The following is a 26,728-nucleotide window of genomic DNA, read 5'->3' on the forward strand; positions in this document are numbered from 1 at the left end:
CTGCAAATATCTGGCTGCAAATGTGGAAAGATTTAATCTTTGCAGATTTTCTTGAAAATAAAGATTGCCTCCTCTTTGTGTTTTTTACACTCCTCTCCGAAGCTACTAAACAATCTGTGAGTCAAATGCAATACATGTACATGCTCCTGACATCCAGATTTCTTCCTATTGTAAATAATAAATAGGCTGCAATACCATAACATGCAAAATGTTCTTTTTGATCTTTGATTTCATGAAGGTAGTATTGGGAGTTCTGCTGTGCATCCTGATTTCAGTTATTTCAGGAAATACAGATGAAAATTCAGGAAGTGTGTTATACAGTCATAAATAAACAAATAAATCATGTCCGAATTGCAAAGAGGCTTAATTTATTGTAACGTTCTTTGCAACACTACCTGACTTCTTCATGTCTTTCTATTGTGTATGCTTTCTCACAATGCTCCTTTGAAAGAAGGGCGTGTGTTTCTTCCCACCGATCATTTAAGAGTTAATTTTGAATTTCACTTGTGTCAAAACTTCCAGGCTACTCTTCTGGCAAGTGCTAGTTGTACAGATTCAAAGAACAATCAGATGATACGATTGGAGACTGATAAAAATCATAATTTTGCTTTCCGTTTATACATGTTTTAAGCATAGAAAAAAAAAAAAGGACTCCTCTGTGAGGAAGTTGAAGAAAGTTTTAAATTTCCGAGAAAAGCTTCACAACGAACTTCATAGCCTAGCATGCTGATGTGATATGTTGAGTGTGCTTAATCTATAAAAATTACATCAACTGGAATTCAGCTCCGCTGTAAGACCTTTTTCCCTCCCTTTATCAGATTCTTTGCAATTTTTCCTGGCATAAAGGTTAGGAAGGTTCGGTAGTCGGAGGAACAAAGCAATTGCTTTTATTGACAGTTACAGTAGTGAAGGGAGAGACGGCTAACGCCATTAGTCACGATGCCTGGACTTCAAACAGAATTAAAACTCTGTTTAGTACAATGCGGGCTCAAGAACCATTCCGCCACTATTAAATACTTTTTTTTCTTCCTGCAGTAATTATTCTTTCAGCGATTATAACTAACCACAGTCATTTTCTTAGAACAAAGCGAAGCAGGGCAACAATAGTTTCCAAAATGACGAAGTTTAAATGCCCAAGGTCAGAGTGTAACATTTTGATTTCCATAGTATTTCAAATGCTACGGGCCTTATGTAATAATTTTAATGCGAAAAATATGTAGGCCACGCTTCGCTGCTCTTTGCATATACTGCAAAGAGAGGGGGGACCCTTAAAAATTGCTTAGCTTTAATTGAGCAAAAGGATTCACGTGTGATCTGAACTTGTGGCTCGTAATTCCTTTAGACAGCTTTGGTTGCCGTGCGATGATCCTAATTAAATTATGGAACAGCACTGAACTAGCTAAGCGAAAGGGCCCGTTCTTTGCTATCACCTGGTGACTTAACTCTTTGCAGGGATCTGAGTTTGGGACTCTGCTGCTCTGTTGTGATCTTGTGTGCTTTTCGTCGTCAGGGGTAGGAAAACACAGTCGCTGGTGGACTCGGCCTTGAAAGTTTTAGCCTGTAGGTGGCAGCATTGTCAGGGTTTGGAAACGTGAGCTCTGTGGGCTTAGCTGCCGGCCCCTCTCTTCTCCAGCAGGCCTCCGTCTCTTCAGGCCGAGCTGACATCATTACACACTTCTGTCAGATAAAAGTAAAATGGGGAGAAATGTCAAAGCCAAAAAAAAAAAAAAAAAAATTAGACTTCATTCATTCACTTTGGCCTGTGTTTCATTATATTTCTGATAATAGGGTACATTTGTAATTCTGAGCCGGGATTCCGGTTGAAGGAGGTGCTGAGCCGTCAGGCGTTAACCCCTGGCCAGCCCTTCTCTAACATTCTTTTCCTAATTTAGGAAGGAAAACTAGTCTTTGTGGGAAACAATTAAGTTAACCACACCCAGTATGAACAGCTGGGACTCTCATGGGGTTTTGAGATTCTGTAGCAAAAGCAGGTTTTGGGTATCCCGATGAAGTCAGTCCCCACATTTCCAATTCCTTCCCTCTTTTCGCCCCTCTTTTCTTTGTCCTAGTTAAGTTAGGATGATGCTTTTACTTTGGCTAAAGTAAAGAGAAAGAAAGAAGAGACGGAGAGAGAGAGACAGACAGACAGACAGAGAGAGAGAGAGAGACAGAGAGACAGAGACAGAGAGAGACAGAGACAGAGAGACAGAGAGAGACAGAGGACAGAGATAGAGAGGGAACGTGTGAGAGAACATTTAAAAAATGACGTATTTGATTTAAACATGGTATTTTACTACTTGCCTTAAAGTGTACACCTTTGTGTAATAATTAATGATAGTTTAAGATTGTGTTAATAGAATATGTAGCAAATGCATATAAAGTAAAAAAAAAATGTTTTTCTTTTGTCCAGAAGAGCATATACTTCAAGACCCCCAATGGATGCCTAGAACCATGGTTTGTACTGAGCATTGTTGATCCTGTGACATTTCCTACTTATTACATATGTACCTGTAAAAAGCTTAACTTATGGATTAGCCATAGTACAAGATTAATGGCAGGAATCAATAAAATAGAACAATAATTGTAGGATAATAAAAGTTATATAAAGTTTATAAATAATTTACTTCTGGAAATTTCCATCTATTGTTTTCTGACTGCAGTTGACCATGGAAGACAGGAAAAAGTGTCTGCTGTAGGTGGCCATTGTGATGTTTCTCATAGGGCCCTCAGAGATCTTGCAGGTGTCTTTCCCGACACTTCTCTTGGAAAATTCTGCTTAGGAAACTTCTCCTGGCGACAAAGGAAACCATGTAGGATGAGGTCATTGTTTTAGGACTTTGTACTAGGTTTTCCATCTCGGGGGAATTGTTTCCCAGATGAAGATTGACAAAATTCTTTAAGTATCATTGAAAGTATAAAGCAAAATTGTTTCCTCAATAAATATAATTAGCTCTATACATTGCAGTTGCAAGAGCAAATGCTCAAGTTGGGACTCGCTCTTTAGATAGAACGGGACCTCTGTGGTCTCTGGAGGTAACAGGCATAAAGCAAGGGAAATGATTTTCCGTCAACACTAAGTAGACAGGTGCTTACATCGAACAGCATTCTAATACGTCTCTGAATATTTATGTCTTCTTTTTCAAATGCATTGCCCATGAATGTCACAGCTGTCAAACGTCTGAACACAAGAAGATAAAAAATGAAATTAATAAAAGACAGATCAACATTTAGTTTGTTTGGGACACCCACTCCATCTAGAATTTTTTTTTTCTTTTAAAACCAATATCTGTATGTTTTAAGCTCGGCTGTGCTTTAGGGTCTGGGTACATCTGCATTTTCTAAAGGGACAAGGGAGATATGAGTTGCCTGGTTTTATTTGGGGCAAGCACCAGGTCCTGCCTCGGTATTTAAACAGCAAAATAATCAATAGCATTAATGACTAAGGAAACCAGGGTCTGAGGACTTTGCAGCCATTTCTGCAGTCCCAGGGCATGGTGTGCTTGGGTGCCACAAACAAGACTCTGACAAGTTGTCACTGCCCCCGACCTGATGCCCAAGTTTGTGAGGTGAGAGGCTCTTACATCTTTCTTCTCTGTAACCCACAGTTTCAGGTCTTGCAGTTCCTGCCAAGACAAGCTATCATGTGTCCTCAGAGTTATGAAGGAACGTGGCTTTTAGAGCAGAGATGAATACATAGGACAGTGAAGAAGAAAGGAATGGAAAGGGGCCTTTTATTTACTATAACCCAGCCGCTCTGTTTCTCATGGTTGCCAAAAGGGCCGTGTGTATAAGAGGCAAGTGTTGGGATGAACTCAACAGTCACGTGACAAACATGCCGAGGCAAGCGTTGGGATGAACTCAACAGTCACGTGACAAACATGCCGAAGAAGTCACAGATTTCTAGGTGTCTCACTCTTATTGTTATCAAATACACCACGGCAAAAAAAAAATATTAGCACCTCAGCTACTTCCATGTCTATCCTGAGACGCCAGAAGAAATCACTTAGTCGCAAAGAATATCATTTAAATGCTGAACCAGAAATTTGTGTTTAGGAAATCTCTTGTTTCACCTCAGATGAGAACTGTTTTGTACAAAAACTTCTCGATGGTCATTTCAGTGCAAAACACCTCAGTTTAGCAAAGCTGACACCACAGTGTCTGCACATTGGCTGTGTAGCAGGACCCTACTGATAGTCACAGGTAGGAAATAGATATAAATGTGACTTTCATTCATATCGAGGTAGAGGAGTCAGTTGCTCTGGTTTTGTTATTGTGTGTTCATGGAAAACAAATCCCCCAGGGACCAGGTTCTGATCTGAAGAGATCACTGGGCTTTCCTTCTTCTGAGCCAATTTCAGCAGGCTCAGTAGTCTGATGAAATGAATACCTGAGGATATTTCTATAAAACTAGCTTTCTATGTGGTTCACTTCAAGTTCCTTGGGCTGAAACTGTGTAATTGACAACAGATCACATTAATAAAACATGACCCTATTTCCATCTAATCATTTACCTTCTTATCAGTAAAATTGGGGGTGGTAATTTTGACGGGGGTCATGTTCCAGGTGGGCCCCAATATCCCTCTACATCTGCCCATTGAAACAACTACTCGGGGTCTGAGAGATGGATGGCATAGAGGATAAAAGTACTTGCTGCACAAGCAGAGGATCTGGTTCAAATCCCATCACTCATGGAAGTAGTCAGGTCTGGTTGCACACACACCTCCAACCCTAGTATTGTAGTTTAGTAGAGACGGGAGGATTCTTAGGGCTTCTTGGCTACCAGCCTCATTCCAGGTTCAGTAAGAGACCCCGTTTCAAGGGGATATGGGGGAAAATAATAGAGCAACACCCCAGATATCCTCCTCTGGTCCCTTCATGTGCATATTTGTATATGCACATGTGTATAAATAAAACTGAAACCCTTTCATTAAAATACAACACATTCTATTTCCACATCCTCAGTGGATTTCTTTAGAATATACTTCTTCTGTATGCTCTCTGCTTTCCCTAACAGTGCATATTCTTAAGTGGATGTTGTATTTTGCATCAGGTTTTAGATAATTGCTCAGATGTTTCCTTCCCCTGGTATGGCATGCAGTGGCCACAGGGCCTGCTCTTTGACCCATCACAGCCCTGTGCTCTTGTTTGAGGAGTCCTTTGGTGTGGGTTTCACCTGTGTTGGCGGTGCTAATTCTTCTCTTTTGTCTGTCAGTTGGTTTGGAACGGCTCATTGGGTAAGAAAAACAATTGTATAAATAAAATATAGTCTACAATTTAGCCTTGGAAACTTTCTAAGGCATTCTGTGGCATACACACGGGCCATCTAAAAATACCAGCCGTCATCAGCAGTTCACTCTTTAAGTTCACGTTTCAAATAGATTGCATCTGTTTCTAATCAGGTAACTGGATGATTAGCAGGAGAAAACATATGATCAGAAAGCAGGCAGCCCTCACTGATATGTATTATTTTTAAAGCTCCCCAAACCTAAAGTCAATAAAGAAATTGCACATGCGGCAAAGAAGAGCTAGATTAGAGGAAAGAGTTTGGGCTGTAAACCCTTTTTGTGAGATGCTGTAAAAATAGCTAATTTAACTGATGGGGTGAGGCACTTGGGACTGACATGCAAAGCTCAGAGTGTGCGAATAGAAGGGGAGAGGGGTGGCTTGAAGAATTACAAGGCTTGCAGTTGAGAAGAAAAAGTTTACTAACACGAGAGTTAATGAGCAGAGGATTTCATCCCTTTTTTTATAGAGCCATACTTCTGCCTCAAAGAAAGCTAGTAAGAGTAATGGGGGAAAGCCCCAACTCTGATAAAAGAAAATAAACCAGGCCCATTGCAAATAAATGTTGGAATGCTTTTTGTTTATGTTGAAGACTAATGGGAGAGGGTGAAATGAGTTTCTTGAGGTAGTATATCATTTTAAGATCATACTTATCTCTTAGCTTCATCCATCAAACCGAACTCCCCTTTTGAACAATTTTTACACCATTGAGCTTGGAGTTCCCAGAAGGGAAGAACAAAAGCTGTGTTCTCTACTCCTGATTTGAACCAGACACAACTTACATTCAAGCTGCATGCTGTCTTTCAGCTACCCTGCCTTGGAATACTATCAGATGTCCCGATTCTGCACACAAGTTAAGTTGTGTGGTGAAGCCTGCTCTTGGTCTTATGCTATCTTCATGTATTTATCCAGAACTTAGTATAGAAATAGGTTATACTTTTGACTGACTCCTTACTCATCAGAGTCAAAGCATACTAAAAAAAAAAAAAAAAAAAGAGCACCCACACATATACTCAAACACTGGACAAATTTGGGATGGAGCTAGAAATACTTTTCCATAAGACATGATAAAGCAAAGCATGTTAAGATTTTAAAAGGTACCATTAACGTTGTGTGGTACCCTCATGTAAACCATGCTACACGCATGCCATGTCTAAACAAATACTGTTTATTATTATCATCATATCATCGTCAATAATATCACCACAACTATCATCATCATCACCACTACCACTACTACTACAAGCTTACATGTGAAAGTCACTGTGTTGTCGGACCTACTGTATCTTTCTCTGTCTCGCTCCACCTTATTGCTCGAGACAGGATCTCTCTGAAAACAGAAGCTCATCATTTTAGGCGGGCTGGCTGGACACTGAGCTCTCAGGATCCACCTGGACTGCTGGCCCAACTCTGAGGTTGTAGTCCTATGTACATGTTTGCATTCCTAGATTTTATGTGGCTTTTTGGGTTTCAAAATTATGTTCCCATGCTTGCATAGCAGGCATGTTTATCCAGTGAACAATCTCCCCTAACCTTATTGTCAGTTTTTAAATTGGACTGTGAGACTCAGGTAAAGCTTGGAGTTCTAAGCTCACCCTCAGTCTTGGAACAGCCTTAGAAAACATGGAGGTCATAGAACTTTTAAAAGGCATAAGCTATAGTTAATTTTATATCTAGTTTTAACTAAATATAAACAACAAAAGACTCACCTGATACTATATTTGTATTTTATTTATATTAACCATATTGCCTTCTTTCCTAACTATAAAACTACTGCTTAATATATGTTGTAGTTTTTACCATTATCTAAACAATCACAAATGTGGTATTAACTTGGCTGAATTTTATACAATGTACAATCAGACTTAAAGACTCAATAATCAATGTTTGTCTTTTCTTTAAAGTTTTATTGTATTTGTAAGTGTGAGAATGTGAGTGTATCTGTCTGTTTTTTTATGTGCATTTGAGTGTGTATGCCGATGAAGGACAGAAAAGAGCTTGGATATTCTGTAAATAGAGTTAGAGTTGGCTGTGAGCCACCCAATGCATCCTGGTTACTCAATTCAAGACTCTTCACAAGAACAGCAAGCACCCTTAAACTCCATTCTGAGTTTTAGTTCTCTCCCTGGCTAGTTCTATTGAAACTTTTGGGTTACACCCAATGCCTGTGGACTGATAGAATTGATAGCTGGCTTGGTATTTCATATTAATATTTTCATAAGCTTTAAGAACATGCTATATTACTTCTCAACTTTCCTTTTCCTGGTCCAAACAATTGTGTATTCCTTGATTTCTTTCCCTTAGGTGTCTTCCCATCTGTAACTGATCATAAAGAGTATATACTGAAGAGACTTCAAAATCTTATGTGTTAGTTTATATATTTTATATTCTTTTCTCTCATTTTCATGCAGGGAGAAATGGGAGTAAGACTCTCATCCATAAGACACATTGAAGCAGGGAGTGTAGAGTTCACACCTTTTGTATTAGTGTTGTGTGTTCACATCAGAGTTTATCTTTTGCTCAAAACATCCTATAAAAGAGCCTTTCTAAAATCCAGACTTCCCATTGATGTCAATCAGTTTGCACCCTGGAAAACAGACCAGCTCACAAGTTACATTAATCTTTTAAGCACCCAGGATGCCAGGCAGCAAGTACTTGTTTTTATAGAACTTAGTTTATGCAATTAACAATCAAGCCCTATACACATAAACACACTGTAATTAACTGTTTAATAGTGAGAACTTGCTGTTCAGTTTTTTCCCTTTGAGTGCGGTCAAGGTGAATTACTTGGTTTTTCCATCACTAAATGCTGCACCAGCTTGGTCTATTGCAACTCGCCCCTCTCCACATATTTTCCTATACCCTCTACATTTGACAGTAAAACTGCCAAGCCCCATTATTTCCAACTGGCAGCAATTTAATACATAGTTGAGTCAGTTATTTAACTAAATAAATTGCTTAAAGTTAACTCTATTTGTAAGACCACAAGGTGTTTCTAGAATGGGCTGCCCTTTTATATCATAAACCTGGATTAGGTTTACAACCCCATTTCCCCTCAGCAGTTTATAAATCAAACAAAGAACGTAGAACAATACATAAAAATCCCTGTGAAACCACCCTCGGAGTTTCTGTTAATGAGAAAAGCATACGGCAGACTGGATTTACTTTGTATGCTGGAAAGTGCATGGTTTGAAGTGACTGGAGTTGGAAGGCTTACTCAAGCTCCTTTCAAGTAATCACCTCTAAAACTAGAATTTTGTGAAGCCACAACCATCCCTTCAGTGCTTTGCACATAAAAATGGCAGGACATGCTAAATAGCTCCAAGCTGGCCTTTCACCCCTTTTGCTCGTGTTCATTAACACTGAACCTGACAAATGATCTTAGAAGCATGTAGGAGAATGCTGGATTCTTTATGATGTCTTTCTATAGGTACCCATTAAACATAAACGAATTCAAAATGAAACAAAATGCAATGTCCCAGATGGGCATTGGTAATCTGGGCTGGCCATACCATTTCCCCCTTCTCTCTCTATTGGGTATATGGTTCTGAAAGACATTAAATGTAACCACTGAATTTCCAAGTGATATGTCTGAAAGACAAAGAGGAAACTGATGATTGGGGCATTTCTCTAAGTTTCTCCTGACTTTTCTGAAAGTGGACAAACTTGGATTTCATGACTTTAAGATCTGTGTTTATATAGGGAAAATGTTGCAATGGGTCTCTATGCAATGAATAGACATCGTAGCTTAGAAACACTCTACTTAACTCTATATACATAGTTTTATTTAGATTTGGAATTCTAGTGATGACAGTGTTTTTAAGAAATTATTTATATTTGCTTATAAATGTATCTTTTATTTTCTCAGATAATAAGACGAGGTGAGAGCCTGTTTCAAAGCTGTGTGAATACACAGCTTGGGCTGAGCCCCAACCATTTTTCTCTGTTATAATTATCCTTAGGCCTCAGTATGGAAGACCATGTCCTCTATACAATTTAAGTTTCCTAGATGACTGATTCAAACTGGCTTCTCTCAGCTTCTGACTGAATTGGTCTGCTTGACCTTAAACTAACTGGCAAAAGGTTCTAATCTTTGGGCTTCTTCTTGTTGTCTGGTTCATTTCTATCTTTACCTGAAGCCTGTCTCTGTGAAACGGTCCTGGTAAAACCGCCTCTATGCTCCTGGGAGTTGGGCATCTCCAATCTCTGACTCAGTCTGTCAAATCCTTCTCTGATCTGTTGCTTCATCTGCTCCTCAATTAGTCATCATTTTTGAATATGGGTGATTCTGTCTATAAACTAATAATGGTGTGTACTAAGGTAGTGTCTATATTTCAGCAAGATTGCACAGACCTAAAAGACTTTTAAATGTAATCCCTTGCCAGATCAAAAAATTTAAAATTCTTCTACATTTGCTGAGTTGACGACTTTAGTTTATTACGACAAGTTAAGCATTTCTATATAATCTGTTTTATTAGAGGCCAGAGACCACATACTAGAGAGCCCTGGGTAACTAGGCATCTTTACTTCTCCATATCTTGCTAGTGGGAAGAGTATAACCTAGTGAATACTTGCCTTTGTATCCAGAAGAGCATTTTATATCATTTATTTTTGCATATGAGCTCATTGAAACACTGAGAGTATTAACAGTGGCCCCATTCCATCTCTACTCACCAGGGTCACCAAGTCAACCCGTGGCTTCCCCCACTTGCCTGCCTTCCACCTCACTTCCCTATCTTGGTCTGCTTCATGTAGGAACCAGAATAGTCTCTGAAAGACTGAATTAAGATCTGAATAAGTCATTTCTTAAGTTAAAGTTAAACATCAGGAATCTCAATAAACAAAGATCACGCAGAAGCATGCAGGCACACACGTGTACGTACACACACAGGCACGTGCGTGCGCGCACACACATACAGATGGTGAAGAATAAGGAGGAAAAATTCCTCAGGGAAATAAAGCGTGGAAGAGCTAGCCATAGATGTTATTCCCCAGGCTGCTCTCCGCACCTCTGTGTTATCACACACCCTGCTCCTTGTATTTTCCTTTTAAACAAAGTGCAATGAAATAATGAAAATGGAATGGGAAGACCGACCGAGACAAAAGTATTGAAGTAGCAATTTCATTTCAGCTTAGGACTGAGAGTGAATCCATTTTAACAAACATCAATAAACCCAAGAAACACCCACAGCTAAAGCAAGGTAGACTATGCACCACCAAGGAGCAGTGCCTATGTTGACAGAACAAATGTTTATTTATAGGCGGATGAAAGGAACATAAAAACAAGATTAATAAGGAAAATACACAAAATAAAAAAATAGGCTAATTAATGATCTAAACTTTCCAGTGAATTCATCAAACTGTCACTAAGCCAAACAGGGCCGTCCAAGATTAATCCTCTTTTGCCTGCCTTGACACTTCATGTAGAGTTAAAGTGCAAAACTGTCAGAAATCATGAACCCCTCAAGTGTAGGCACTGCAAAGAACACAAAAAGCATTTACTCTACAAAAACCCTGAGACTGATGCTACCACAAACAAACAGAAGCAAGAACAAACAATACCCAACCCCAGAAAACACGGATGTCACATGAAAAGTTCCACCTTTGAATCAGGCCTCTTTGCCTTGAGAAAACAATCTTTGCAAAAGAAATCATGTGTCATGTATGTTTATGCTAAACATGGAGACCAAACTTAAAGAACCGTGCACATTTCACTAGAAACATAGATCAACTATGGATCTTGGCAGTTGTGTTATAGTCTCATTGTTAAAGGGCATTGTGTAAGCCTGTAAGGTATAATATTCAGATATGGTGGACTGATCCCTTAAGAAGGGATATGAGAGAACAGTCTCACGGAGCTACAGGCCGAGTGGCTACGAATTGCTTCTGACCTCATTACGTCCCTCTCTGTCTTTCCCTTGGAGTTTTCTGTTGTCTCTCCCCTGCTATTCCACTATCCATCATCAGCGATGTTGTTCCATGAGCCTCTGTTAGCATTTGCAATCATGCACTAATTGCTTTGAACCCTCCATGTTTACAGCTCTTCGGGTTCCATAGGCTACAAACCCCGTAGCCTTAGCATCTGTATTTATTTCTCTAGGCTTTTTCCTTTCTGTTCTAATTTACTGATTACAGCGTTTGTAGGTATTGGCCTTATAAAAGTTTGAACCTTTAAATTTATGACCGTAAGCCTTCCACTGTCATCATTATGGTTTCTCTGTGGGCTGTCTGCTTTGGTGAGGGGGGGCATGGGTTTGGTCCTGTCCTTTGCAAAAAACAGGAAACTGTAATTAAGACTCTTTGCCTCATGTTTGACAGTATAACATTCTTCTCCCTACCGTGTGCTCTTCTTTTATATTTCCTGCCATGCACCCTTTTGAATTATTACATAAACTTTTTACTGTCCATTTTTATTGCAAACCAACTACTAATAATTAAGCCAAATTAGGCTCTGGAATCATCCACAAGAATAGAACACCAACCCGGCTTACCACAGGCTTAAATGTTAGATTGTTAGATGCAAACTCCATGTGAAGTCAGATATAATTCTCTATGAAAGCAGTTTCTATGTACCAGGTTCTTAGCATTTTAACCTCATGGCCAGGAACTACCACTTCCAGAGTCAAATGCGTAGAGAACAAAGTTTCTTTGACTGTTCATTTTGAGAAAGGGTTGAGGCACGTTTGGTTGCTTATTTGTCTCTGTGATCACTTGTGTGGCATGTTTTGGTGTCAAAAAAAAATTCAAAGTCTGCCTAAGGGCCGGGGAGATGGTTTCATTGAGAGGTACAAACAGAAAAAGAGCCAATGCAGAGTGATTTTGGTTTTGATTTTGTTTATACTTCACTTCAGAAAAGAGTTGAAAGAATGTGGCAATTACCTCTTTCACATGCCTAGAAATGAAATCCATTTATAGAAGCAAATACTCCATACATTGCAGTACTAATCAATGGAAAACAATAAGTACCCAAAGACACCAAAATTCTACAATGCTGAAAGCATCCAACTCCTAAGACTTAAAACGTCTTTACAAATTGAACTTTCATGATTCATTGGACAGCCACATAAACAGAATCCTGAGACTTGGTGCTGGATCTAAGGTAACCTTGCTCCAAGCCAAACTCTTATCAGTAATACTTGCAAGTTGTTTCTACAATAAATATTTATTTATATTTTGCATTCAAGACCACTGTGATTTAGAGTTTTACTTTTGTCCCTTGCCTTGATTCTCTCTCTCTCTCTCTCTCTCTCTCTCTCTCTCTCTCTCTCTCTCTCTGTGTGTGTGTGTGTGTGTGTGTGTGTGTGTGTGTGTGTGTAAACTGTATTATATACTGCCTTGAAGAAGACATTTCTTGAGTAGAAAACCATAGATTTTTAGGTAATGTTTACTAAGGGTCTAGCACTGTGCTAGAAAGTTTATCTTCTGAAGTCCTCATAGCGACTCTTCTTTTCCAGTGACTAAAGATTGTTAAAGTGTATCTGCATTAAGTCATTGTGATTATTAGTGAACATTTTAGGAATTCATACTCTCTATACTCATTTATCACTTGTGTTAACCAAATTGGTGAGTGGTTGGTAGCCTAGAAGAATCCTGCCTCCGACATGAGATTAATTAGGCTTTAAAGCTCTACCTTTCCTTTCATTATTGACCTGCTTTAATTTGATTTGCCAATAACTTTAATCTACCTCCTCCTCAAAATTTGGAATTCACAAACAAATATGAAAATAATTATCCTACAACAATATCCATGCAATGCTTCTCATCTGAGACTCAGGGACCTGAGATTTCTGGTGACCTTGGAACAGTTCTTTATAAGGGGAAACATTTATATAATAATGTTAAAATGATACCTGCCACTCTATTTTCTTGTGAGTATACAGAGAATCTTTACAGATGTTGTATGACTGACTGGCATAGCCATCTGAAAGTGAATAGGTATTTTTCTTGATGTATTCTTGTGTTTAATAGATAAAGATAAAATATTAGCTTAAGGATAGGGTCCTAGCAATTAACTCTTCATTCTCAAATGACCATGGATTTATAATCAAGATAACATCACACACACACACACACACACACACACACACACACACACACACACAGGGTGGGGGGAGAGGGAGAGGGAGGGAGAGAAAGAGAGAGAGACATACCAGTTGGGATATCCTGTCTTCACAGAGATTCTAGAGATATCAAAAGTGCAATTGTGGTTTCTACAATAAATAACATTAAAAATTATTTTGAAAATTTTATAATTAAAGCAGTTCTAAGTTTTGATACCTTTAAATACTTCTTCTAAAAGTGAATGGACAATTTGAGATATTGATCATAAAGCCAACAACAGTCAGCTACTTCTCTTTCTGGGTATACTATGCTTGCTGAACTTGCTGTTTTGTTTCATATTTTGGCTATGGAGTTCATAGATATCCCAGCACCTGCCCAACCCCAAAAAAAGTGATAGAGTCATAGTGATGATGGTGGTGGTTGTGGTAGTGGTACTGCGTGTGCACTATCTAAATGAGTGGTTTAACTCACTATTCAGAAAGTAGATATTTCTAAATAGTTCCATCTTTGAAAAACCATTTGAATCTCATTGTTTTCTTGTGCCCCTATTTGCTCTGATGGTGTACACACACACACACACACACACACACACACACACGCACACACACACACAAATCCTTTGTTGGGTATAACTGCTGTTGCAGAAATTGGGGTAATGGCACCACACTGAGCTTGTGATTACTGTGTTTGTCACCTCTATATAGGCTCAGTAAAAGAAATATGTTTCCTTTAACACTGTCCTCTGTGAAGCAAGAAAACAGTTTTTAATTTTCACATGTGTTAATCCTTGAGTGCATTTTTAGTAGTTTGAGGGAAATATGCACAAGCATTTCTACTTCAAGCCAGAGTACAATGGCAATCTCAAATAAGAGAGTTTATGTAATTACTCCATAATTTTGAAAAATTTCTAATCACTTTAATGACGATAGCAGCTTTCTGATTTGTAAGATTGGTGGCGACATAGTCAAATGTAAATTTTGAACATTATGTGCTGAGATGCAACACCTCCAGAACGTCTGTATAACCCACTAAAACATTGTTGATTTATACATTACTAGGTTATGATATTACAAAATAGTAGATCGAAAACCTATAGAGGAATAGACATTAACAGAACATGAATGGTTCATGCTAGGCCCCAGTCTATACTACCTCTATTGGTTAGTTGAGTTTGGATATGGTATCATAGAAGAATAGTGTGATTGGCTATAAGGGTTATACCAGGACTCTTTCTACTTCTATGTCAACGTCCACATGATGCTAGATTTTCTCCTCATAATAAACATAATATATTAGAAGAAGCTGAATGTAGAGTAAGTAACTACCTTTGTTCTAAACTAATCAAAATTATTCAAAACACCACTCTTCTCACAATTTAAGGGCATTCTAACTAATTAAAATATGTTATAGTTTTATTTGTATAATTTAAATGAATCTACAAGTACCTATTTTAATTGAAACCTCAGTTTTAATTGCTAACATGGTGAATGGTGGTAGACATACAATGAATATGACCAGATTTTAGAATCACTAATGGGTTGATTTTGGTGTTTGAATGTGGTTCTAAGACTAAAATGTCTGAAAGTGTTCTTATGGAAAGAAGAATATTGACAAATTTTGGTTCATTGTCATGGAAGTGTTCTGAGCCTTCAAACCCTCATTGACATTTGGCTTAGCATGAATGAAAGCTGGGTTGATGTGGTCCACCGAGGCTGGGCTGTAGAGTGGTAAAGAATCCAGAGAGGATGGAAGGTACAGGTGAAGAAAGGACGAACACCCTAAGTGGTCATTTATAGAAGACATATCAGCGGAGTAAGGAGTTTGAGTGAATGGCATATTGAATGGATATAACCGTTGAATAACAAAAGATTTACACTCATCCACTGACTTCAAGAGTATCCATGGGGCTAGTCTAAGGAGCAGGAATTATGCCTATAACCAACAATGTGAGTGCAGAGACATAGAAAGAAGACACAGAGGGTGAGTAGTGAACTGCTTTGACTATTAGATTTTTGATGACCTTTGTGTAAATCAGCATAGCACCAGGCCATGGCCAATATGGAGTAGCCTAGTGGGCATGGTGAAGAGAATCAGAGGGCCATGATTAAGTCAGGATATGTTTTCACAGTGGTAGAGAAAAATGTCACCTCCTGTAACAGAACTGCATGTGGAAAGCACAGTGGCTATTTGAGCCTGAGTTTCTCTTTTGTGGCCAGACTTCACATCTGATATGGTTCCTGGTGATCAATGAAATTCATAAGCGAGTCTATGAAGAACTAGAGTAGTACTAGTGTGGTGCTTTGACAATGCTTGGCCCTGGCAGTGGCACATTGAGAAGGGTGGCTTTGTTAGAGGAAGCATGTCACCATGTTGATGGGCTTTGAGACTTCTCTTGTCACTGTGATTAATATAAATTTTTTTTTTACCTTAGTCTCAGGCAGACTCTTCAAACAAGGGCATAAATCAGCCACATTCTACAACAAAAAACCACAGAAATAGTCTTTAATCCACACACTGAAATTCTTCTCCACTGCCTTTTGCAGCAGGTCTGCATAGTTCAAATCACCCTCAGAACCAGTGTCTTCCATATTCTTACAGGGATGGTCCACTAAACCCCACTTAAAGCAGTTCACTGCTTTCCAAAGTCCCAAAATCCACATTCCTCCAAACAAAAGCATGGTCAAGCCTATCAGAGCAATACCCCAGTTCCTGTTACCAAATTCTGTCTTAGTTAAGGTTTCCTTGCTGTGATGAGAAACCATGACCAAAATAACCCTTATAAAGGACAACATTTAATTGCAGCTTATTTACAGGTGCAGAGGTTTAGTCTATTATCAACATGGCAGGAAGCATGGCAGCATCTAAGCAGGTATGGTGCTGGAGAAGTCATGTAGAGAGTTTGACATCTTCATCCAAAGGAAGTCATGAAACAGACTGTCTCCTACTGGACTAGGAGGAGACACTCAAAGCCCACTTCTACAGTGAGACACTTCTTCCAACAATGACACATCTATACCAACAAGGCCACACCTACTCTAACAAGGCCACACCTACTCTAGCAAGGCCACACCTACTCCAACAAGGCCACACCTCCTAATAGTGCCATTTGCCAGACCAAGCATACTCAAAGCACCACAATTAGGGAGCTGCAGTTTTAGTTATTCTTACATATCTCTTACAGCATGCCTTTAGTTTTGTTTTGTTTTGGTTTGGTTTGGTTTACTGGCTCACCTATGAGCCACAGTAAAAGGAAAGCTACTGTTACAGTGGTCTCTCATTTTTGAGAGTCAAGCTGTCCCAAGTCAGTCATTCATGGATATTTGATAGAGACTTGGCTTTGAAGTGGTTTTGAGCCTGGCATCTTTGAAAAGGGAACCCTCAAAAGTGGAAAGAACCGACAATTTCTTCTAAATTCAAACATAAAATCCTTTAATAAGTTTCTCTAAAGCTCACCTTGTGGCTCAGGAAGAGTTGGCTCCGTCTCCTCTGACAAACACGACAACGTGTGCATGAAATTCAAACAAAAGCTCATTGTAAATCATGATGGCTTTGGGGTGAAGAAGGCAAGAGTGAAAATGCATGGGAAACTAGCAGAGATGAGCTACGCTTTGTCCTCATTAGAGACAACATCCAAGTTTCTTTTAAAATAATGCTGCAATGAAGAAAAACATTGGCGTGACTTAAAGAAATTAGAAACTTCTTTTACAAGTTTAAATATGCTTTAGCACTGGAGAAGGCAATCATGATTTGTACCTCTGCCCATTATAAATGAGAAAAATTACCAATTTACTTGAAACTTTATTCCATGTACTATAAATGAATAGAAGTCATAAGTCTTAGTGGTTTTGTGTGCATATATGTGTGCTGCATGCCTCTGTGTGTTTGTGTGTGAATTAAATTTAGGGTCTCATGCATACTAGGAATATACTCTATCACTCAACACCAGCCTTAAGTTATCACATAGTTATTATCTTGGAGATAGAAGACAACATTAATGTAAAATGATGTTGCAAAGTGTGTGTGACATTATGATTTTTCATTGTAGATGTAAATACCCTTTAAAAATTCCTCCTTTTTTTTCTGCAAAAGTGAAAGTCCTTATTGCTGAACTTTTTGTTTATTTCTTCTAAGGAGAAAGAGAATGTTGTATGTTACCTTTGAGAAGTTTGCACTTAAAACTTAAGTTGGCATTACCAAGAAAAGTTTAGGTCCTATTTTTCTTTTATTGAAACTCAGCACTGGACCTTATTTATTGTCATATTTTATTTTTACACAACAAAAAATTACATTTTTTAATTGAACAACTTTATTTTAAAAACAGAAATAAATGTACAGATTTTAAAAGCATTTTTGCATAAAAGTATTTGAATACATTTCTGTCAGTACTTGATTTTTTTAAAGGTTTGGTAGTATACATTAAAATCTTACTAGTTACAATGAGCATAAAGTACATGTAAAACAAGATGTAATCTAGAAATAGTCAAAATTTTTTTGGTGTGTAAAGATTAAGCATAATGATTTTTCAGTTTTTTGGCCTTTGTTTTTCTTGAACTTCATATAGTCTGTGAGTTGTTTCTGGGGTGTTCAGAGCTTTCTGGGGTTAGTATCCAATTATCAGTGACTGCATATTATGTCTGTTCTTTTGTGACTGGGTTATCTCACTCAGGATGATGTTCTCTAGATGCATCCATTTTCTTAAGAATTTCATAAAGTCATTGTTTCTGATAGCTGAGTAGTACTCCATTGTGTAAATATACCACAATTTTTGTATCCATTCATCTACTGAAGGACATCTCGGTTCTTTCCAGCTTCTGGCTATTATAAATAGGGCTGCTATAAACATTGTGGTGCATATGTCTTTGTTGTATGTTGGAGCTTCTCTGGAGTATATGCCCAGAAGTGGAATAACTGGTTCTTCAGATAGTACTATGTCCAATTTTCTGAGAAATCACCAGACTAATTTCCAGAGTGGTTGTACCAGTTTACAACCCCACCAACAGTGGAGAAGCGAATTATTCTGTAGAGAATAAATCCTCTTATAGAGCCCTCTTACATTTAGGAAAAGACATCAGGTCTATAAGGAGAAGCATGTCATTTGAAATGTAAGTAAAGAAAATGCTGAGTTAAAAAAAAAAGCAAATGTTATAGCCTTGAGAATAAACCTTACTATGTAGTATCAAGAATTTTGCATGGAGTAATAAAGGATTAAAAAATGTATAGCAAACTGATTCTGCACCTCAGGAAAAAGTGAACATAAGTGTAAAGGCCAGAAGTGAACCGGCAGATTATGAGATACAATACTACTTAGATGTGCTCTTTGTCTAAAACTTGGTCAGCAAATGCTGCCACAAGTCCACTTCTCCATGGGGTCCTCAGGCCCATGTCATACATGGCTGGGCTGGAGGGAGAGAAGCTTAGCGATGCAAGGGAAGGTGAAGGCAGAATCTTGGTCATGAGTGAGGCTACTAAGTGTGTGGTTAAGGAGAACTGGTTTAGTTTATTTGGGGGGGGAATCTATTTAAACCTTTGGGGAATGAATGTGTGTCATCATTGGCAGTGGCCATGACGCTGGGATGCTTCATTTTCATGAAGAAGAATTCCAGGTGCTGCTAGACATGACCTTATAATGGGAAAGAATTTTAACCTGGCAACTGGCCTATGTGACCTCCTCTGGTGAGGCAAAGGTAGGGTCATAGGGTTACTTGCACTAGAGAATGCAGGCCCAGGACAGTGGGGAAACGGTCCTGTTCCTGAAGATATTAGGAAATTATTTCCCTGATTCAGATATGGCTTGACAACACACTTGCTCCAGGCCTGCTTCTCCAGGTCCCATGGCTCACTGGTCCCACAACCAAAATACCAAGTCACAGATCCTGTCCTGATAAGCTGTGGAGACTGAGTTAGAATGCTTCATGCTAAGCTTCATAAGAGCACTAGATTGTGTTTGGATGAAAAGTAAGGTAGGCAATGTTTGCCCCAGATAACAAAGAAACTGTGTGATGATACTTCCCAAACCTTCTGAGGGTCATAAGAACTTTTAGCGCAGTCTGAACGACACTCTCTGGGAACTTTCATGACAGCTGTGCAGATGGTGATCCTAGCATTATACAAATTTCGAAAGTTGCACACAAGTTCTTGATGTTAGACTTTACCCAGGTGTCTAGTTTGCTAGTTCTAAACATTGCCTCTTAGACCATGTAAAGATGCTTCAAATGTTTTCTTATGGTTACAAAGAGTTTTAAAATCCCAATAAGCTAACAGAGTTTGTTTTGAGAGCCCAAGGGAGGTTATTTCCATTTTCTATATTCATGATGCATTTCTTAAGGTAGAAGCTATTGCAGAAATGACAGAGGTGACATTCTAGGTAGCAACTATTGCTCTTCCTCTCATCTCCTGACCCTTCTCAATTAGAAAGGTTAATGGTGTCCCGATAGCTGACAGTTAATTTCATAAGACAAAGGATGAGATTTAAGCATATCATTTTTCCTTACCAAGCTAAGAAATATCATTCATTACTTAAAATACAACAAGGTAAAACAAGTATCCATGTAGAATTGTCTATTAATATTTCAATGTTCTATGAGCAATATTTGAAATATTATAGTCAGGGTAAATCTCTTAAACTTTTAAGACTACATTTTAAATAGAATAAAAACATACAACTTTAATGACATTAAGTTTGGAAAAGGAGAAGCACTGATGAAATCACAAGGCTCTTTTGTAGTGTCCCAAAACACCTTCAGCTAAAAATGAAGGACCATTTACTGATGGCTAGCTTTCACTCAGCAGCTCTTACATAGTTGCTGATCTTTATGGTGCCAGAGGAACTCTGTTTTTGTAACAGCCCTCCAGATAAGAGTTAACTTTCTGACCTCATTGTGACCTGAGGGAGCTGTAGAGTATTGTATGGTGTGTCTTAAGGTAGTAAGCAGGAACTTGGGATTTGACCCTACGCCACAATAACTTTGAAGCCCAATTTCTTAACCACTTTAATAACCCAACTTTTTTATTGGAAGACACAGATGACTAAAAACAGCTGGCACAGAGAGAATTAGTAAGCTTTGTGAAAACCCAGACTGAAGAACGACTGGATAATGTATATTCTAGACCCCTTAAATGTATGTCAGTAGGTCAGTACAGTTCATTGGAAACATTGTGATGAAGGGAATGGATGAAGGCAGATAAAAAATGGAGTGGGTACAATGGCTAAGAAGATAAAGTTGACTGTTAGGGATGAACGTATCACCCATAACTCAAAAATATCTCTTCTGATTTTAATTGAAAATTCTTTCATATAATATATTCTGATCATGTTCCTTCCCAACTGTTTTAAGATGCTCTTCACCTACCCACTCAAGTTTCTTATTTCTTTTTCTCTACATTTAGAGGGGGAAAAACCACAGGGAAATGGGGGAACAAATAAAGAAAACCCCCAAGCAAACAAAAATTCAAAGGAAAAAATAAAAATAAATACAAGAATCTCTCTCTCTCTCTCTCTCTCTCTCTCTCTCTCTCTCTCTCTCTCTCTCTCTCTCTCTCTTCTCTCTCTTTCTCTCTCTCTCTTTCACATACACACACACACACACACACACACGCACACACACACAAACACACACACACACACAACCACCACCACCACCACAAAATTGAAAAATTCCTAAAATATCAGTAAAACAAACAAAAATCCAAACATAGCAGCATGAAACAAAAAGTTTACAGGAAAATTATTGAGTTCCTTCTCTGCTCGCCTCCTCGTGCCTGTCTCCCCTTATGTGTGGTAAATATACCAGTAGGACCCCACTGGAGAAAGCTGTTTTCCTTTCCAAGTGGGAACCAGTCGCAGATAGGTTCTGGATATTGGGTAGGACTCTGCCATGCATTCCTCCCACGCACCCCTAGGAGCCTGTCTGGCTTTCGTCTTTCCAACCCTGTTCCTGCATCCATGGTTTCTGAATGTTCATACGGACATCAACCCTGTTGTGACTGGAAGACACTGGTTTTTGTTGTTGTTGTTGTTTTCCTTCGTCCCCTCTGTCTCTTGTAATCTTTCTGTCTCCTGTCCACAATTCTCCCTGAACCCTAAGGAGAGAAGTTTGATGAGGACATCTCATTTAGAATAGAATGTTCTTTAATCTCCCACTCTTAACTCAGACTTTCAATTGAGTTCCTTGTCAGGCTATCCAAGAAAATTCAAGAAAAGTAATGTAAAATTAAAAGTTATATAAGTTTGCCTAAGTAATAGCTACTCAATAGCCTTACTCTGTCCAACAATTCATAAAGCTAAGTATTCATTCTACTCACATTTATATAGATATTTCAATGCTAAACATAAATTTATTACTAGATGAAATAATTTGAATATTTAATATATTTATGAGATAGATAAGACTGGAAGTAAAAATATCTTTTTGTCAAAGACAATTGCAATTCACTTTAAATAATCTTTACTGCCAGTGGTGTAATCCTTCAGCTTCTGACATGGACTATTCAGAATTATAATCCAGGCTGTCTGCCACTCTTAGGCTCGATCCTTAGCAATTTGCATACACATTATTACACAACTTTTCTTTCTTTCCTTTTTTAAAGATTGGATATTCTCTGTATTTACATTTCAGGTGTTATCTCCTTCCCCCCTCCCATTGCCTCTATGAGGTGCTCCTTCTTCCAACGACCCTCTCCCACCTCGGCACCCTGGCAATCCCCTACATTGGGACAATGTGCCTTCACTAGACCAAAGTTCTCTTCTCCCATTGATACCAGAAAATGCTGTCCTCTGCTGCATGTGCACCTGGGGCCAGGGGTCCCTCCATACGAACTCATTGGTTGGTGTTTTAGTTTCTGGGAGCTGTGGTGCTTTTGGTTAGTTGATCATTTTGTTCTTCATCTGGGGTTGCAGACCCTTTCAGCTCCTTCAGTCGTTTCTCTAGCTCCTTCATTGGGGTCCTTGTATTCTGTCTGATGGTTAGCTGCAAGCATCCTCCTCTGCATCAGTATGGCTCTGGCAGAGCCTCTGAGGAGGCATCCATATGAGGTTTGTGCCAGTAAGCACTACTTAGCATCAGCAATAATGCTTGGGTTCAGTGGCTGCATATGGGGTAGATCCCAAGGTAAGGCAGTCTCTGGATGATCTTTTCTCCAGTCCCTGCTCCTCTATTTATTCCTTTATTTCCTCCTGTAAGCATTTTCTTCTCCCTTCTAAGAAAGACTGAGGCATCCACCTTCTGGCCTTTATTCTCTTTGAGCTTCATAAGTTTTGTGAACTGTTTCTTGGATATTCAGAGCTTTTGGGGCTAGTATCCACTTATAAGTGAGTACATACCATAAATGCTCTTTTGTGACTAGGTTACATCACTCAGGATAATAGCTTCAAGTTCCATCCATTTGCATAGGAATTTCATGAAGTCATTGTTTTTAATAGCTGATTAGTACTCCATTGTGTAAATATACCACAATTTCTGTATCCATTTCTTTGTTGAAGGAATATACAACTTATTTTTTCATGTTAGATACTATTCAAAGCACTCTCCAGAGGAAGAAAATGAAGCCCAGTGAAAAGAACTCATTTTTCTTTTGCTGTATATGTTGAGTCTGAACCATTTCCTTCAAGTATGTGACCAATAATTAAATATATTATTTTCACATATTTCAGAGGCCTTTCTTTAATGAAATCATAACCTCAAACAGGATTTACTGTTATAAAAACAAAAGAATATTATTTGTGAGGAATCAGTGATGAGCTGGTAAAATTATATTCTCTAGAAAGAAGCAATATGTGGAGAGTTTTATTCCCACACTGGTCCAGTTCCTAGAGTGTGCATAACCACACTGTGTTGTTATCTTTTTTGATTCCATACATAAATTGGAGAAGGTAGACACTGTCTGTTGTATTAATTGCTATGACTCAGAAGTACAGTTTGTAAAAAAAAAGTTTTTGAAGCTATATTATTATTTTAGTCTTAAAAATAATGGTTAATTAATTAAAATTCTGCTCACGAACATTCCCTTCCCAAAGTAGAAATATAGAAGCTGTATTTGTACAGCCATTTTTAAGCACAGACAGACACACTATTTGTCTTTTTGCTTTGAGTCTGTCATCCAGTGATGGGATATGCTGTGTTAAAGGGCTAATGTTTTCCTTGTGGGTGGAGACCCAGCTACCTCTGATTGGAGTTGTGGGTGGGGAGTTGCTTGCTTGGCCTTCTGTGAACATTGATAACTTTACATTGACAAATGATCACATTACCATTCATCAGGGTGTTTGATATGATGGCCTGCATATTCATCATGCAGCCACAAGCTTTCAACTAGAAACATTCCAAAACAATCATATATATCAGGTTTAGAGGAGGGGAGAGTGACTTGGGTATGTGGACAGTAAGTTTAAATTACCCTTCTAGCTTGAAAACCCTTTCATTGATTTGGAAAGAAGACCACAAACTCATCTACTTATTCATGAGCTGAATAAAGTAATGAGAATGGGAGAGAAGAAACTGGCCTTCAATAGTCCCTACTCCCCATGCCCGTCTCTCTCTGTCTTTGTCTCTCTTTGTCTCTTTGTGTCTCTGTCACTGCCACTGTGTTTCTGTCTGTCTGTCTGTCTGTCTTTTCCCTTCCTTCCTTCCTTCCTTCCTTCCTTCCTTCCTTCCTTCCTTCCTTCCTTCCTTCCTTCCTCCCAGCCTAGAAATTAAACCCATTACTTAATACTTAATGAATACGGCTACAGCAAGAGGGTGATGACCTCATGGCTTCCAAGGCATAAGAAACCCTGAACCTCCCACCGCCAGCAAGGACACTGAGAGCAAGAGAGAGGCCCTCAGTTGCTGAGGAGTTCCAACCCCAACTTGGCCTCCAACATTGAGCATCCCCCTCACAATTTTCCTCCCAGACACCCATAATAACAGAAGGGGCCTAGGGACCCCTCCCTACTCTCTTGAATATCATCAATAAAGTTTTCTAAGGAGCCTATTGCTGCTCTGTAATCTCTTATTTCTCCTTCTCAGAGATCTCACCCTCCTGGTGCCTGGGCTTGAGCAGCTGCTTCCCCAAGCAGGTGTTTGGGGATTTTTAACATCGCTAATATCAACTTTTGTAGAGGTGGTGATGACAAACTTCTGGTGTGTTCTTCGCAGAAAAACTCTGTTCAGGGCAAGTGGTCCAGTCACAAGTAGCAATTCAAGTCACTGCCCAGCTATTTCAGGTAAACCACTGTCTTGCCTCTGTGGCCCCAGTGAGGATGATCAGGACAGTCCCGGGAGCGATGCTGGAGCACAGCCTTCTCACATGTTGGCTGAAGGGCTTTTTGCTATGGCTCAGCAGCTTCTGAGGCACATCTTCAGTAGAATCATACCTCGGCATTTTTCAAAGCTTCCCCACCCGGGGTTCCACTGTTTTTGTCTCTACCAACTCTTTTTGTGACAGTAGCAAGGACCTTCTCCTCTTTTTTTTTTTTTCAACTGTAGTCTTGGCAGCTGATTATTTCATTCTGTACAAGGCCTTTCTGGAAGACATAGCAGATAGGGAGTACTAGGACAGGGTTTCCGCTGCAATGATGCTTCCCCTTGCAGAGCTTTTTAGCCTTAGGGTTACCCTCTCTGGCTGCGCCAGCGGTTGGGGCACCGGAAGCAGCAGCATCCTCCCTCTCCCCCCCCCCCCCCCCCCGCCTTGGCCACAGATTTCTTCTCCTTTGTATCAGGCTTCCTCACTTTGCTCACCCGCCATCTTGCAAGATGGCAAAAAGCAACAGCTAGCTTCTTACGGTCTGAAAGTAATGATGTTTCTGATGTACTCAGAGCATGTCTAGATGGTGCATAATGAAGAGGAAGACTTGATTGCTCGTGTTCTCATTCTAGGGTTTCCACTAAGACTCTCAGAATGAAGTGTTGGACATGTCCTCGTGTCAAAATAAGAATCTTTGAGTTAGTGGAGTTTGGAACACGCTAATGTGTAAACATCGACGACAGTATGTCGTCAGGAGTTTATTTCTCTTGCTTTTTAATAATGTCAATCGTTCTTTGAAAAGTCCATAAGAGTAAGTTTGTATCCCTAAGATTTGGTGCACAACCAGCTAAGGTTTTCAGTGATGTAATTATCTTGAATTATTTACTTTGCTGACATTCCAGAGGGCTTCAGTACTGCGTTTTTTGAGATGAGGTGATTTTATTTGGCAAAAATGTAATTTCCTGCTATGCAGAATAAAAACAAAACAAAACAAAACTATGTACTAAAATATTGGGTGTTTAAATGGCACTAACCACCATGATATAGGCACATTCTTAACTTTTGTAACTTAATAGTATATTTTGGAGAAAAGATGCTTGCTCTTAGGCTAAACAACCATTTTTATTGAAGGGCCTCATGAGGTCACCATATGAATACTGAGTAGCTGGATATTATTACAGTTGATATTATCAGCTCAATAGGGCTTAAAATCACTATGGAAATGAATCTCTGTGAATGTCTATGAAAGATTTGCTAAATTGTGTTAATGAAGATGCAAAGACCCACTTCAGGGCAGCATCATTTTATGGTGTACTAGGATGTATAGAAAAGGGAAAGCAAGTTGACCCAAAGGACTCAGCATCATGACTGCACATCCAATGTGATCAAGTATCTCAAGCTCCTGCCCCAAAGATTTATTAGCTGTAAAAGATTAAACTCCAGAACTGTGAGCCTAAATAAATAAATAAATAAATAAATAAATAAACAAATACCTTTTCAAGTTTCTTTTTTAAGTCACTTCATTGGAACAATGAAATGAATAATACAAAGATAAAGATTATATTCAAAGGGAAGGAAAAGAATTGGCTGTCTATCCTATACTGCCACTGTAGAAACAGTAGTTTATGTGTTCTTACACATGTATAACAGGTGAATTTGTGTGGATGCTATGACCAGAGGTCAATGGCAGATATCCTTTCTTTTGCTCTTTACGTTTTGAGATAGAGTCTCTTAATGAATCTGGAGAGGAACAATTAGGCTAGGCTGCCTGAGCACCAATCTCTAAGCATCTAACAGTTTCTGCTTCCCCAAGTGTTGGTAGCACATGCATGCTGCCATGCCTAACTTTTCACATGGTTCCTGGGGTCTGTAGGCTTCAATTGTGAGCACTTTATGAACTGAACAATCTCCTCAGCCTAAGAGTTCTTGAGAGTATTCCGAATCATTATTATGGAGTTTGATGGAGTAAAACAGTAGCAAACAAAATATTGAAAGCTCTGTCCTCATGGATATATCCTTCTGAGATTAAATGTATAGAGGGCTTTGTGTAATACCCCTCAAGAGCACCACTGCAGTGCAAGAGAACATAGCAAGGAAGCAAAACAGCCACAAGAGTTCTGTATTCCTGGTACTCGGAGTCTACGGTATAAGGTGCTTCTGATGTACA

At 39.0% G+C, this 26,728-nt stretch overlaps 1 pseudogene across 1 annotated transcript; it reads right to left on the bottom strand.

The window, feature by feature from the left end:
* Positions 1 to 1,506: 1,506 nt before the first annotated feature.
* LOC308431930 (large ribosomal subunit protein eL6-like) lies at positions 1,507 to 25,062 on the bottom strand (annotated as a pseudogene). The gene is made up of 7 exons: positions 25,056 to 25,062; positions 24,271 to 24,939; positions 23,588 to 23,648; positions 19,360 to 19,441; positions 16,950 to 16,996; positions 3,094 to 3,178; positions 1,507 to 1,677 (listed from the first exon to the last, which is right to left on the bottom strand). The product of its transcript is annotated as a large ribosomal subunit protein eL6-like (transcript).
* Positions 25,063 to 26,728: the final 1,666 nt, after the last annotated feature.

Source organism: Micromys minutus, assembly GCF_963924665.1.
Source record: "Micromys minutus genome assembly, chromosome: 17".
Taxonomy (NCBI): domain Eukaryota; kingdom Metazoa; phylum Chordata; class Mammalia; order Rodentia; family Muridae; genus Micromys; species Micromys minutus.